This window comes from Triturus cristatus, chromosome 7 (assembly GCF_964204655.1).
Source record: "Triturus cristatus chromosome 7, aTriCri1.1, whole genome shotgun sequence".
Classification (NCBI taxonomy): Eukaryota; Metazoa; Chordata; class Amphibia; order Caudata; family Salamandridae; genus Triturus; species Triturus cristatus.
In genome coordinates this window covers 1,383,134,828-1,383,146,946 of record NC_140590.1, presented here as the reverse complement: position 1 = coordinate 1,383,146,946, position 12,119 = coordinate 1,383,134,828, and the positions used below count along the sequence as shown (strand labels likewise).

The following is a 12,119-nucleotide window of genomic DNA, read 5'->3' as shown; positions in this document are numbered from 1 at the left end:
AAGGTTGGTAGGCATCTCCTCCAGGGATCCTCTGGCTACCGTTGTGGGGCAAAGAAATAACTTGGATCCGTTATTTTGTTCAAATATGAGACTAACATCTGACATTTCTGTCGTTTATATATCACGTGTGCTGGGGAATTGTCATTATGTTTCCTTGGCGGAGGAAACCTAACATAACCTTGCTTTGTTTTCCAGATTTGTGAGGACGAACTCTTCAGAGTATCTGATCTAGCCTTAGAGCCCACCGTAGCAGGCTCTACCGGCCATTAAAAGCCCGCTCCAGCATTAAAGGCCCGAGCCGAAGGCGAGGGCTTTTAACATGGAAGAGGGCCTTTAATGGCTGGTAGAGCCTGCTGCAGAGGGCTGCAAGGCTATTAGAACATTCCGCCCCTAGAGAGCAGAATGTTTTAATTTGTAAAAAAGGCCTCAGCGGGCCCAAGGGGGTTGAAATCCCTCCGGGCTTTGTAAGGGCCTTTGTTCACAACTGTTGCTGTGAACAAACATTGGAATGTTGATGCTCCGGCCTTCTTCCAGCCATTGGAAGCCCTGCGCACTCCATGGTTTTCAATGGAGCGCTCACCATTCCAATGTTATAATCATGTTTTCATTCTCCGTGATACCCATCATAGCCAACAAGGACAAACATTGTCAGCAGGTGATTAGTCTGAATTCATAATGTTATGAAACCTGGTGCTCTCTCTGCCTACATAAAGACAGCATTGGTTAGTTTTAAAAAAATAAATGAACTTTATTGATAGTGATACCGTTAATTAATACCTTTGCATTATAAAAGAAGGCAACATTAAACATTTTTGTTTTTTAAGCCATATATAAAAGCAATGGACCCTTTTAAAAGCATATTTAAATCATTTTAGTATTCATGCCATTCAATGCCTGGCATTCCTCAAATTAACCTCCTATGAGTTGTGCAAGGAAGTTAAAATAGCAGGCTGAAGAAGAGAAAAAAGTAAATTAGTAATAACTGCTATGCCGGCTGATTGTCCGTTCAAAGAGTGGACACCAATGCCATTGATCAATTTCAGCGTTGTCCATAGTAGTGCAGTGACGTACAAGATTAAAGTGTTCGTGCTTGGAAAGTGCAACAGAGCATTCATGATGGCCATTGCTGTAGCTCTTGGTCCAATCATAAAGTGTACCCAAAATGACAGAGTGTTAGTTTGTTTGCCCACGGCAAGAGATTTGTTTGACACATGAGGTTAAAGTGTTGGTGTTTGAAAAGTGCAGCAAAGCTTGCATGATGGTTACTGCTGTAGTTCTTGGTCCAATCATAAAGTATGCTCAAGTGACAAACAAAGTATTTATATGTTTGCCCACAGCGAGACTTTGGCTTGCAATACTATGTTCAACTCGGACTGTGGGACCACATGCTGCACACTAAGGCTTCAGGTTTGCTCCCCTTTTTCTCAGTTTTGGTTTCTACATTGTTCAATGGGACTTTTGAGGTTTATCTTGGGATTTCTCTGAGGCGACTGGCATGCTGATGCCATCCTGAAAGTCGTTGTGGACCCAGCTTTGAGCAGTTTCTCAGCAATAGTGATAAACATTTCCAGGTAGACCATTACCCGGGCACTCGAGCCTTGCAAGCAGAAAAGAAGGGTGTGACGACAAGTCCTGATGCCATGAGTGTTAAAGATGTTGCGTAGGAACTTTCTTTGTTCAGTTTGCAGGGCAGGGCATATACACAATATGTGCAAGAGATTTTCTTCTTGCCCCAAGCACAGCCTGCATAGCGTCGAGCTAGGTTTTGGGGCCCACTCTGGCAATGCGTCGCTTGTTGGTGATGGGCCAAACTTCAGCACTAAACACCTCATTTGATGATAGCCTTTGATTATTTCAAACGGATACCTCTGTGGGTTCGGTGATTTTAATGTGTTATACATATCCACGAGCGCTTACTCTTTTTGAAACGTTCCTTGTCTTTCGCCCACAACAGTAATATTATTTGTTTGTTCATCATTGTGAGTTTAAAAGTGTTCTATGGAATATTTGCTTACCAAAGGTTATGTGCGCCTAGCATTTCTAAAGTCTCACTTCTGGCCTGGGCCCAACGGTTGGTTGTACTGCCTGCTTGATACTCTTTTCCCGATCAGTGATTTTAGTGTGTCCGGCACTGCCTCTCTTAATGATGACATTTACTTAAGAAGGACCCCTTGCTGTACTAGCTATTGCAGTCCGAACTTTAAACAAATCTGTGCAAGTGAAGTGTACTGCAGAAGATGGAATATGAGAAGAAAAACCTGGAACTTTTTACCACTGGATTACCTTCCAGGTACCATTTTCCCTTCTTATGACCACCTGTAAAGATTACCATTTTGGTTTATTGTAGGTTCACTGTCGTGCGGTTTGTTGTACAGTAGAGGGCCCAGCGCATTCAACAAATGCTGCAGAACAATTGGAGTTAAGTTCTTCAGTGCTATGTCATCTTAGCATTGTAGTGACATCAGCGATTGTCCCAGTTTTGGGGGATAGGAGTGCGCCCCATTCAGCGATTTGCTCAAATGAAAAGGTTAAACAGAATTGGGGTGAGTACACGCCCTCTTTTAAGTCCTCGCCCAGTTCTTATTGCAGAAGATAGGCCTTTGTTCCTGCCAAGGCTCACCGTTGTTCAGGTACCGGAATACAGGAGCTGTACCGCTTGTAAAAGATTTGCAGAGATGTTCCCTGATGCCTACTTATGCCATAGCAAATTCCTGTCCACATGGTCGAAAACTTTTGAGAAATCAATAAAGCTTGTGTAGAGCAGTTGTTTTTTCTGAGTGTATTTCTCTATAAGAATGGAAAGAGCCATGAGATTGTAAGTCGTGCTTGACTTGGGCCGAGAGCCTGTTTGATTTTGTGGTATCAAGCCTGCTTCTTCTGCCCAGCCTTCAAATTCTTGTATCAGTATCCCGGCAAAAATCCTTGAGTCGGTATCTAATGACACAATCATTTGATAGCTGTCTGGGTCTGAGTTGGGGACTTTTTTTATAGATAGGGTGGAGAATAGACCCGCGTCAAGACTCTTGTATAGTGTTTTGAAGGAGGCAGTAGTTGTACATCTAAAGGAGTTGTTTAATCCAGAAGCCAAGGTCATGCTTTTAGATCGATGCTGGCAGTCCGTTTGGGCCCAGCGTTCCATTCCCTCTGAATTTCTTCATTTGAGCTTCAATTATAGTTTGGTAAATGCAAAGGGTTAGAGAGTTGCTCTTAACTGAATACAATGCTGGTAATTCTCCAGAGTGGTACAAAGAGCTGATATGGGTTAGGCTGGCTTGGTGAGGGACGTGGTTGCCAGCTGAAGGAGTCGAACCATACTCTAGTTGGTTAATCAGGACCCACAGAAGTTTATTATTCTTTGATTTACAGGCTTGGATGACTTTGATGTAGTCTTTCTCCCTTTTTGCACGCTTTGCTTCCCAAATTTCTATTATGTACTCTTTCCTTAGCTCTGTAAATGCGGGCAAATGAGATCCAGGTGCATGTTGCTTTGCCTTTGCTGCATTTATTACACGTTTCTGATTAAGTGAGCTAGTGAACTACCTGTTTTTAGCCAAACCTTGATGGATCAGCCTTCGCCATTTGTTTGCTCCTAGGAAGCTTTTGAGCTCTTCTTGCATATTTTCGCAGGCAGCTAATGGGTTCAGCAGATCCTGTCTTCTTTGCGGGTCAGTCTGTTTCTAGGGCTCATATTTTTCCTGGGCAAGTTTCGACCATCTTGGATGACCCCATGCAAGATGGTCGGAACTTGCCCAGTTGTAAATTTATATTGTACCCAGAAAGTTATTTATTATTCCAATTTAAAAAAAAATGGGTTTTAGAAGAGTGAGACCAGCTTTTATCTTCTTACACCTTCTCACTAGCTATACCGTTTTGTACGCTCTTAATTTTTTTATGGGTCGCCATCAAACTTAGGACAAGCTGTTACTAACTGGTATGGTAAATCATGTACTTTTAATTTGCGTTTTGATTACCTGGATTTTATCATTTTTGTCAACTTGTAACTTGAATGATGGAATATTGTAGGTTGTTTGACTTTTATGGCTTTATCTTTAAAGCCGAATATTTAATTTGTTTGTGATGATGACTCCAAGTTGTTCCTGGGTCTTGAAGACCTATGTTATTCCTCTGGGCAACATGTTTCTTGTCCTCAAAGGCCTGTTGATCACTTTCACAGTGTTATTTCACTTTAAACGTTGTGCCCCTTTGGAACATGTGGATGGAGACAAACACGTAGTCCAGCACTGATTCCCGCGACTTGGTTTTTCGTGTTGCCATCATTGGATGGTCTGTAGCATCCCCCCATTTAATGTTCTAAGACCCATAGCTTCAATATTGGACAGCAGCTGGTGGTTAAAGCTGTCTGTCTTTACAGGTATGCCCCGACTTCTGTCCAAGGTACACGCATCCTTGCTGCTCTTGCAGTGGTTTGCCATACTTAAATTGAAGTTGCCAGCCAATATCCATTCGGCACTCTGATGGCGACTATTTAAGTGTAGCTATGTATGTTCCAGGCATGCAATTGGCTTTTGCTTTCGGTCCTCCTTTAGGTTCAAGTAGACGTTCAATATTAAGACGTTTTCTCTCGGGCGTCGGATTTTAAGTCATTAATCTGTTTTGTTTGCCTAAAAGAGGAATCGGTTTCCACACGGATATTTTAAAAGCTTTTACAGCAGGGTTATAGAATTCTGAGTAACCCATAAGTGGTATTGCTCCAAGTCTCCAGGTGACATATTATATCAAATGATCTATGTGGGTTTCTAGTTCAGGGTCTAATGCAATCTTGCCTGCTCCTGCAATTTTCCATGGTATCTGGGCAATCTTACTGAGTAGTCCTGGCCCCTTGATATACCTCTGTAGAAAAATTTGTTGTCTTAAGATTTTGATTTCCGTTTTTGTATCATTGTAGAAGTAATTTAGCTTGGGTAGACATTGCTAATCCAGGCCGAATTTTTCTCTGGGCGACATTTTAAATATTGCCAGATGTGCTGCGTTGAGGATGTAATATTTCAGTAACTATGAGGCCTATATACTTCATGTTGGTGTTAAAACATTAGTTATGGGGGTCAAGTAGTCTCATAGAGACCGAGAATAAAACTGGCGGCCCTAAATTGATGTGTTTAGCTATCATATTGGTAATTTATTTTATATATTGTTTTTGTTTCAGGTTTTCTTTGATTCAAATTCGTAAACATGAGTGAAGCAGGTGGTAGCAGAGGATCTTTACCTCCTGACAGAGTGTTGCTAACTATAAAATCTGAGGAATCCTTCAACAAAGAAAAGTGTGTGATATGACAAACTAATCTGAAAGAAAAGCTAACATCAACTGCGGCTGGACAGAAGAGAGTCGAGATGCTGCAGAAATACGGCAGGACGAAGTTCACAAAAGTTTGAAACTGATGGGTGAAGATTATCAAATGTATTATCATTGTAACAAGTGCTACAAGTCGTATACAAATGAAAAAAGTCTGGAAAAAATATTGTCAAAAAATAGCAGAAACCAGTGACTCACAACAAGAATCCGAGTCTTCTGAGAAAGCGACGACAACCAAACCCAATGCCCATCCACAACTGGTCAGAAAGCAGTATGTGGGTCTCAAAGGGCAAACATGTTTTTAGCTGTAACTTGTTTCTTCCAAGATGAAGTTTTCAGCTGAGTAGCTGATCTAAACAGTGAGGTGAATGTATTTGCAGCAGATTTGCACGCCCAACCAAACTGCATTTGTGCATACATTCGAAAATATGAATGAACATTGAGCTCCCAGCAGCAACGTCACCGCCAGCCTTAAGTTAATTTTGCACTCCTTGAACAAGCGAATTAAGTTTAGAATCCACTCGTGAGTGCTAACCATGGGTTCACACTCAGTGAGATCAGAAAAATAAAGGTCAACATTGATTAAACTATATTGATCCATAATAATGAAATTAAGATTTTCTGGTGAGAATTTACATTGACATAATTTGTTTTTGTCACTTCAATAATGAGAGTGAGCCACTTATGGTGTTCTCAGCTGACTTGACTCCTGAAGTTCTTGCTGCCAAAATAAGATTGCAGGATGCAGTAAAATCAGCAGAAGCCATTTTGAGAAACATCCTGAAAGATTTAGATTTTGGACTTAATGACAAATACCATGGACCAACAGGCTTATGCTGTGCAAATGTACAATCTTTTCCAAGTAGTGTTTAATGAATTTCATCACGGCAAAAAGAAAACTGTGTTACACATGAATTAATGTATCAGCAAGTTACAAAGACATAGTATGGAGCAGGAACTTGTTAACAGATCATGCAGTAAAATATTGTGAATCCGACAGAACATCACTTCCAAGTCACTTTACCAGGAAAGGATTTACAATTGCTGCTCTTGATAATTTTGATTTTGAAGACCGCTCTTCTTTGTCTGGGCCATCCAGTGCACATGATACTGCCATGGTGCTTTTTTAAGACTGTACCAATGAAGTAGCTGTTGGAAAACAAGCTTTGTCAGCTGTGGGCATAAACAAACGAAGCTCCAGACTTATAACCCAACTGCCTTGCCAGCGTGTGCAAAATCCCTACAAGCCATCAACACGTCCCAGTCAAGAAGAAAGTTTCAAAGTGGCTAGGACATGGATATTCTTCTACCTGATGCTGTGGTCCGCAAAGCTGATTCAACTGAATAATCATATCACTTATTCAGTGGGGACTGAAGGATGAAGAATTGCCAGTTCCTCTATGGGCTGGAATTCATGCTCTGATCTCCTAGAATACTGTCCGACTGAAGAAGGTTGGGTTTTTACCAGCAATCTCAAAAAAGTGCTGTCCTCTGAGCAAGAGGTGCGTCTCACACATGCACTCGGAAAGAATTGTGAAACTTTACTTTCGTGGAGTTTTCCACAAATAGTTTATTGAATTAGTTATTCATTTTTCAATGTTGCCATAACATTTCTTAGTGATAGTCGTTATTACTTCATAACAGTTGACAGTAAACAGACGTTTGTTTATGCCCAATGGTAAACCGACTGATTAACATTGAAACACCTTCATGTCTGCGTCTCACAAGAACGACCGTATACAGTCGTAACGTTACCAGTCGGTTTACTATAACAGTAACCCATCAAACCGAAAAGAACTGAGCGGAGTTTCTTCATTTGTACATCCCCTGAAGAAGAGCACTCCGCCCGAAATGCATTGGACATAAACAAACGTCTGTTTATTGTCAACTGTTGTTATGAAGTAATAACTACTATCACCAAGAAGTTTTATGGCAACATTGAAAAAAGAAAATGACTAATTCAATAAACTATTTGTGAAAAACTCAACGAAAGTAAAGAAGAGTTTCACAATTCCTTCCAAGTGCATGTGGGAGAAGCACCTCTTGCTCAGAGGACAGCGCTTTTGAGAGTTCAATTTTTCCTCATACTCCGGAGGACCCACCCTATTGAACCATGTACCGTTTTTACAAAACGTATTCACCATTTCCTAACAGGGAGTGCGCCCATCTGTCTAAAGTCTTAGTTCCTGTTTTTACCAGCAATACAATCTCCAGTCACAAACTATGCAACAGTATACACAGCTCTAAAAAATTTCAAAATGTGCGTTCTTATCTTGAAGACCAGCTTATCCTGACAGTTTTCTGCGATGAAGATATTTTCCGTATTGTAGCCGACATTTTTATGAGCAATCCAGTAGAATTTGATGATCTTTATCCAGTGATAGGCGTTTTCTGCATGACAAACGTTGCGTTGCAGTGTGCAGGAAGTTATCTCAGTGGATATGGCATAGAAAATGCACTTATTGAGGCTGAAATCTTTAGAAACAAAACTGTCCATTCAGTATTGAGTGATAGTCATTATGTTAGAACTTTACAAGGTATGCTCATCATGTCTGAGGCTATAGAAACATTGTGTTGAATGCTTTCTGGAACAAGAATGACAAATTTGCTTTTGCATATCTTATCTCAGAAGTGAACAAGGCACAGGGTGCACTTCATTCAAAATACATAAATCAAAACCAGGCAATGCCCAATACACACAGTTCAAAGACCAAAAACCTGAAAAACAAGTTCATATAGGTTGTCAAAGACAGTGAAGGAAAAACAGTACTTTGAAAGTACTGGGGAAATGCTTTGCACATGATAGATCTTGTGAAAAACTTGGTACATTCTGTTAGGGAAGGTGATTGCATAAACTACCTGAGATATGGGTCCTGCTATTTGGAAAGCGTGAAGAAGCTAGAGGTGGAAAAACCATACATCTACAGAAAATTCATCCAAAGACATTTTGTGGTGAAAGACAGAGTGGGAAGAGTCAATGCTGTGGCTCCAGATATGAAACTGGAACAGACGATCCAGAGATCAATGAAAATCTCCAAGGGAATTGTTGTTCAGACACGTAAAAGTGAATATGTTGCTCAATGGCAGATAGTTAACTATGAAGTCCTTTCCATTTGCAATGTTTTCAGAGAGATAACAAATTCAAAATGAATGAACAATTGTGAAGCTGTTCCTCACAACGAACTTGTAGAGAAGAGAGGGGAGCATTTTAATAAACATGTTGACAGCCTTTTTTCATTACAAGCACTGCAAGGAAATCCCTTTGAAATGGGTGAGCCTGTGCAACTACACAGCTTCGTGACCAAACAATATGTGTATAATGATAAAGACACATTTATTAGATGTCCTGGAACATGGGTCGAAACTATTTGCAGAACTGAAGCAGGAGTAATTTGTATTGAAATAGAAAAAGCTGTTTGACATATTCTCTAAAGCTAAACTTCCACGCTTTGCCAAAGTAAGAGTTTCGTCCAAGCAGCCACTACAAAACAGGTTACAAAAAAACAACTTTTGCAAGCACAAAGAGAGATGGAGAGAGATGGACGTAGCAAAAAAAGGGGTGAATTTATCAAGGACATTCTGTTGCAGGATTTTCTTGTAGCAAAGGCTTTATTTGATGGAGATGCTGCAGACAAACAAGTGAAGCACCAACTCGTCCACCTGAAGAAATTCACTTTGAAAAGGTGTCCTCATTTAAAGCTGCTGTTGTTGTGGACATAAATAGGATGTTTAAGAATGATTTAGTTAGGAATATGGGATGTAGCTTTTAAGATGGGCACGTTTTCGGTGTTGATTACGACGGTATAAATAGGCAGCGGGGGAGATGTAATAGGTAGCGGTAATTTTCTCTGTTTATTATTTACTGTTTGTTATATTTTTTGATAGCAATATATATGGGTCTGATTATCGTTTTTAAATTGTTTTTAGATACCCCTGAGAAAGGTTTTTACAAAAACCGAAATGCATTGGGTGACATCAAAGTGTACTGAAAGGAATGGAGTTTACTTACATGCCAGTGAATAGGCCCGGATGGACAATTCTTGAGCGATTAAAATGTGGAAAAATGGTGAACTTCATCTTCGACGTGATGGATTAAATACATTTGTAATAAGAGAATAAAACTTGGATGAACTTTGGTAATAACAAGGAGTACGAGTGATTATATACTTCAAATGTGCATAAAGCTGTGCAACTCGACTGTGGCACGGGACATGCGTGCCACACTTAGTGAAGTTATATTAAATTTTTGCGCAAAGGAACGGGGCGCAATAAAGAGTGCATGCACGCTGAACTGGATCAAAATCGAACAATATTTAATTAAGGCAAACTAGAGGGTGTGCTTCAGACTTTTTCCGATTTGTTGTGGACAATATGTCACAATTGCGAATGGTCAAGATTTCATCCATGCAAAATGTCGGAGAGGTCGTTTAGACTGTTCTACAGATATCAATGTCAGTGTGCACCATGCAAGAATTGCACATTGTCTTTGACAGTTATCTTGAATTATTTGTCAAAGAATGTGAGAGAATCAGACGAATGTCTGCAAGTGGAGCAGTTGACATTGCCTGCAGCACAAATTTGACACCACCATACTAAAGATGGTTGGGACTCCATCTGAACCATTAGCCCTGAATGAAATGGGATCTTCTGTCTCACAGTCAACGGATACCTTAAATCCTGAGTTAAGCTTAATACTGGAGTCTATTAAAGAACATCGGGCTGAGACTCGGGCAGATAGTAAAAGGGTAAGGCATGCTACAGAAAAATTGGAAGGTGCTGTTCGAAATGTGGGAAAGGCATGCTCTGAAATTGGGGAGTGCCTGAGTTGCATTGAGGAAAGGACTACAGCTCTGGAGGCAGTATTCACAGATGTGAAAGAGCAAACCAAGATGTAGGAGTCCGAATTAACCGATGTACAGTTGAAACTGGAGGACTTGGAAAATCGACAGCGTAGGAATAACCTCCGGTGCCTCTGGATTGATGAAGGAAGTGAGGGGGAGGATATACACTCTTACATGCTGGATCTTTTAAAGATTGCCTTCCCCGAACTGTCAGGCTGGAACTGGGCTACAGAAGTTCAAGAGTGCATTGGTTCCCAATGATTCGTAATAAGTATGGCCAGGATGGCTTGAATTCAAGAGTTCCACGGGCTATCCTAGTATTGTTTTGGGAACTTTTTGCTCTGCCAGGAAATTTTTGAAAAAGCCCGCCTGGATGCAAGACGGACATACCAAGGATCATCATTTTTCATACGCCCTGATTTTTGTCACATAACTGTTGAACACCGGTGGCGTTCGCGACAGGTGATTAAATCATTCCAAGATGCTGGCTTTGAAGCATATGTATTGGCTCCTGCCAGACTGAAAACTATTGTCATTGGCTCTGTTAAATTTTTTACATCTGAAATTAAGGTCAAAGAATGTGTCTCAGTTCATGTTGGGTAGTGGTAATGCATAAGTACGGGGACCCTATCTGAGATCTGACCTGAGCTTTTTGTAATATTAGTGATGGTTTATCTTCAGTTTTCTTTTTCCCGATTTTTTTTTTTATTTATTTATTTTTTTTTATTTTTCTCTTTGGGCACTTTCTATGGTGGGAGTGAGGGGATTACAGCTGAAAGGGGAGGGGGAGCCTCGCGGTGCTGACCTTCGGTCTCCATCACACAGACCCGTTTGGTCTGGCAGCTTTCACTAGTGGGGAAGGGGAGGCAGTGTGAGAGGCGTCGGGGTGTGTTGGGGAGGGGGTGGGTAAGGGGGTGGAGGGTGGTGGTGTGATGGTGTGACATTCAATATACAGCAAGTGGAGTTAAGTGTAATTGCTAGTGTGATGATGTATTTTTTATGTGCCAGAAAGACAGCGCTGCTATGCACCTGGGCGTACTAGTGGAAATCTGCGGGCAGTTGCTCTCGGAGAAGTCAGCCCGTGCAAAATATAGGAAGGGGTAGAAAGGTATTAGTTCTATCAGGGTGGCTCTCTTTGGTGGTATTGACTTCCAGTAAGGGTTATGGCTACATTTCGAATCGCTTCTATCAACATCTGCGGGTTAAACGACAAAGCCAAAAGAAGGCGGGTACAAGAGGAACTAAGCTTTCTAAGAGCAGATGTATGCTGTTTAGAAGAAACCCATGTTGCCCGCAAAGATAGGGCTCTGCTGAATACCTTTTGGTATGAAGGCTATTTATTATACGACGCAAGAAACTAGGACTAGAGGAGTTGCGATCCTAGTGAAAAGTGATTCTCTTACCCCTGGCCATAACATTGCAGACAAGCGTTGAAGATGGGCGATAATGGAATGCAAGGTGGGCTGTGGCTCCATCACATTATGTACAATGAATGCCCTAGTACTAGATGATCCTAGTGCGTTTAATTTCTTGGCTACCAAACTTTTATCTTGGCCTGGGCCATTTGTTGTTTGTGGGGATTTTAACTTAAATGGCTTAAGGGGGGCTATGTAACAGTGAAGAAAGCTATGTGGGGTGCAAGCCACACTCTTTTACGGCCTTGGGTTGCTTGCTGAAGGAACTAAGGCTGATTGATGATTGGGCCTCGTTGAAGGCCCCTAACCCAGCATACACTTACTACTTGGCTCACCATGGTAACTTTGCCAGGTTGAACTACTTTTTTGTATCACCCATATTGGCTAGGGGGCTCAGGTTGAACTATTCCCTAGAGCGGTGTCTGATCATAATCCAATTACTTTTGAGTTTTCCATAACAGGGTTGGTGCGTGTACCTAGAAAATGGACATTTGACAGGGGGCTGCTGCTTGATCCCGACTGTTAAACACATGAAGTACTGGGTTGTGTTTG

At 41.2% G+C, this 12,119-nt stretch overlaps 1 protein-coding gene across 2 annotated transcripts in view; it reads left to right on the top strand.

Moving 5' to 3' along the window:
- Window positions 1-12,119, top strand: part of NCOA6 (nuclear receptor coactivator 6) — a 389,704-nt gene that overhangs the window by 43,747 nt on the left and 333,838 nt on the right. The gene's annotated exons all lie outside the window — the stretch shown is intronic.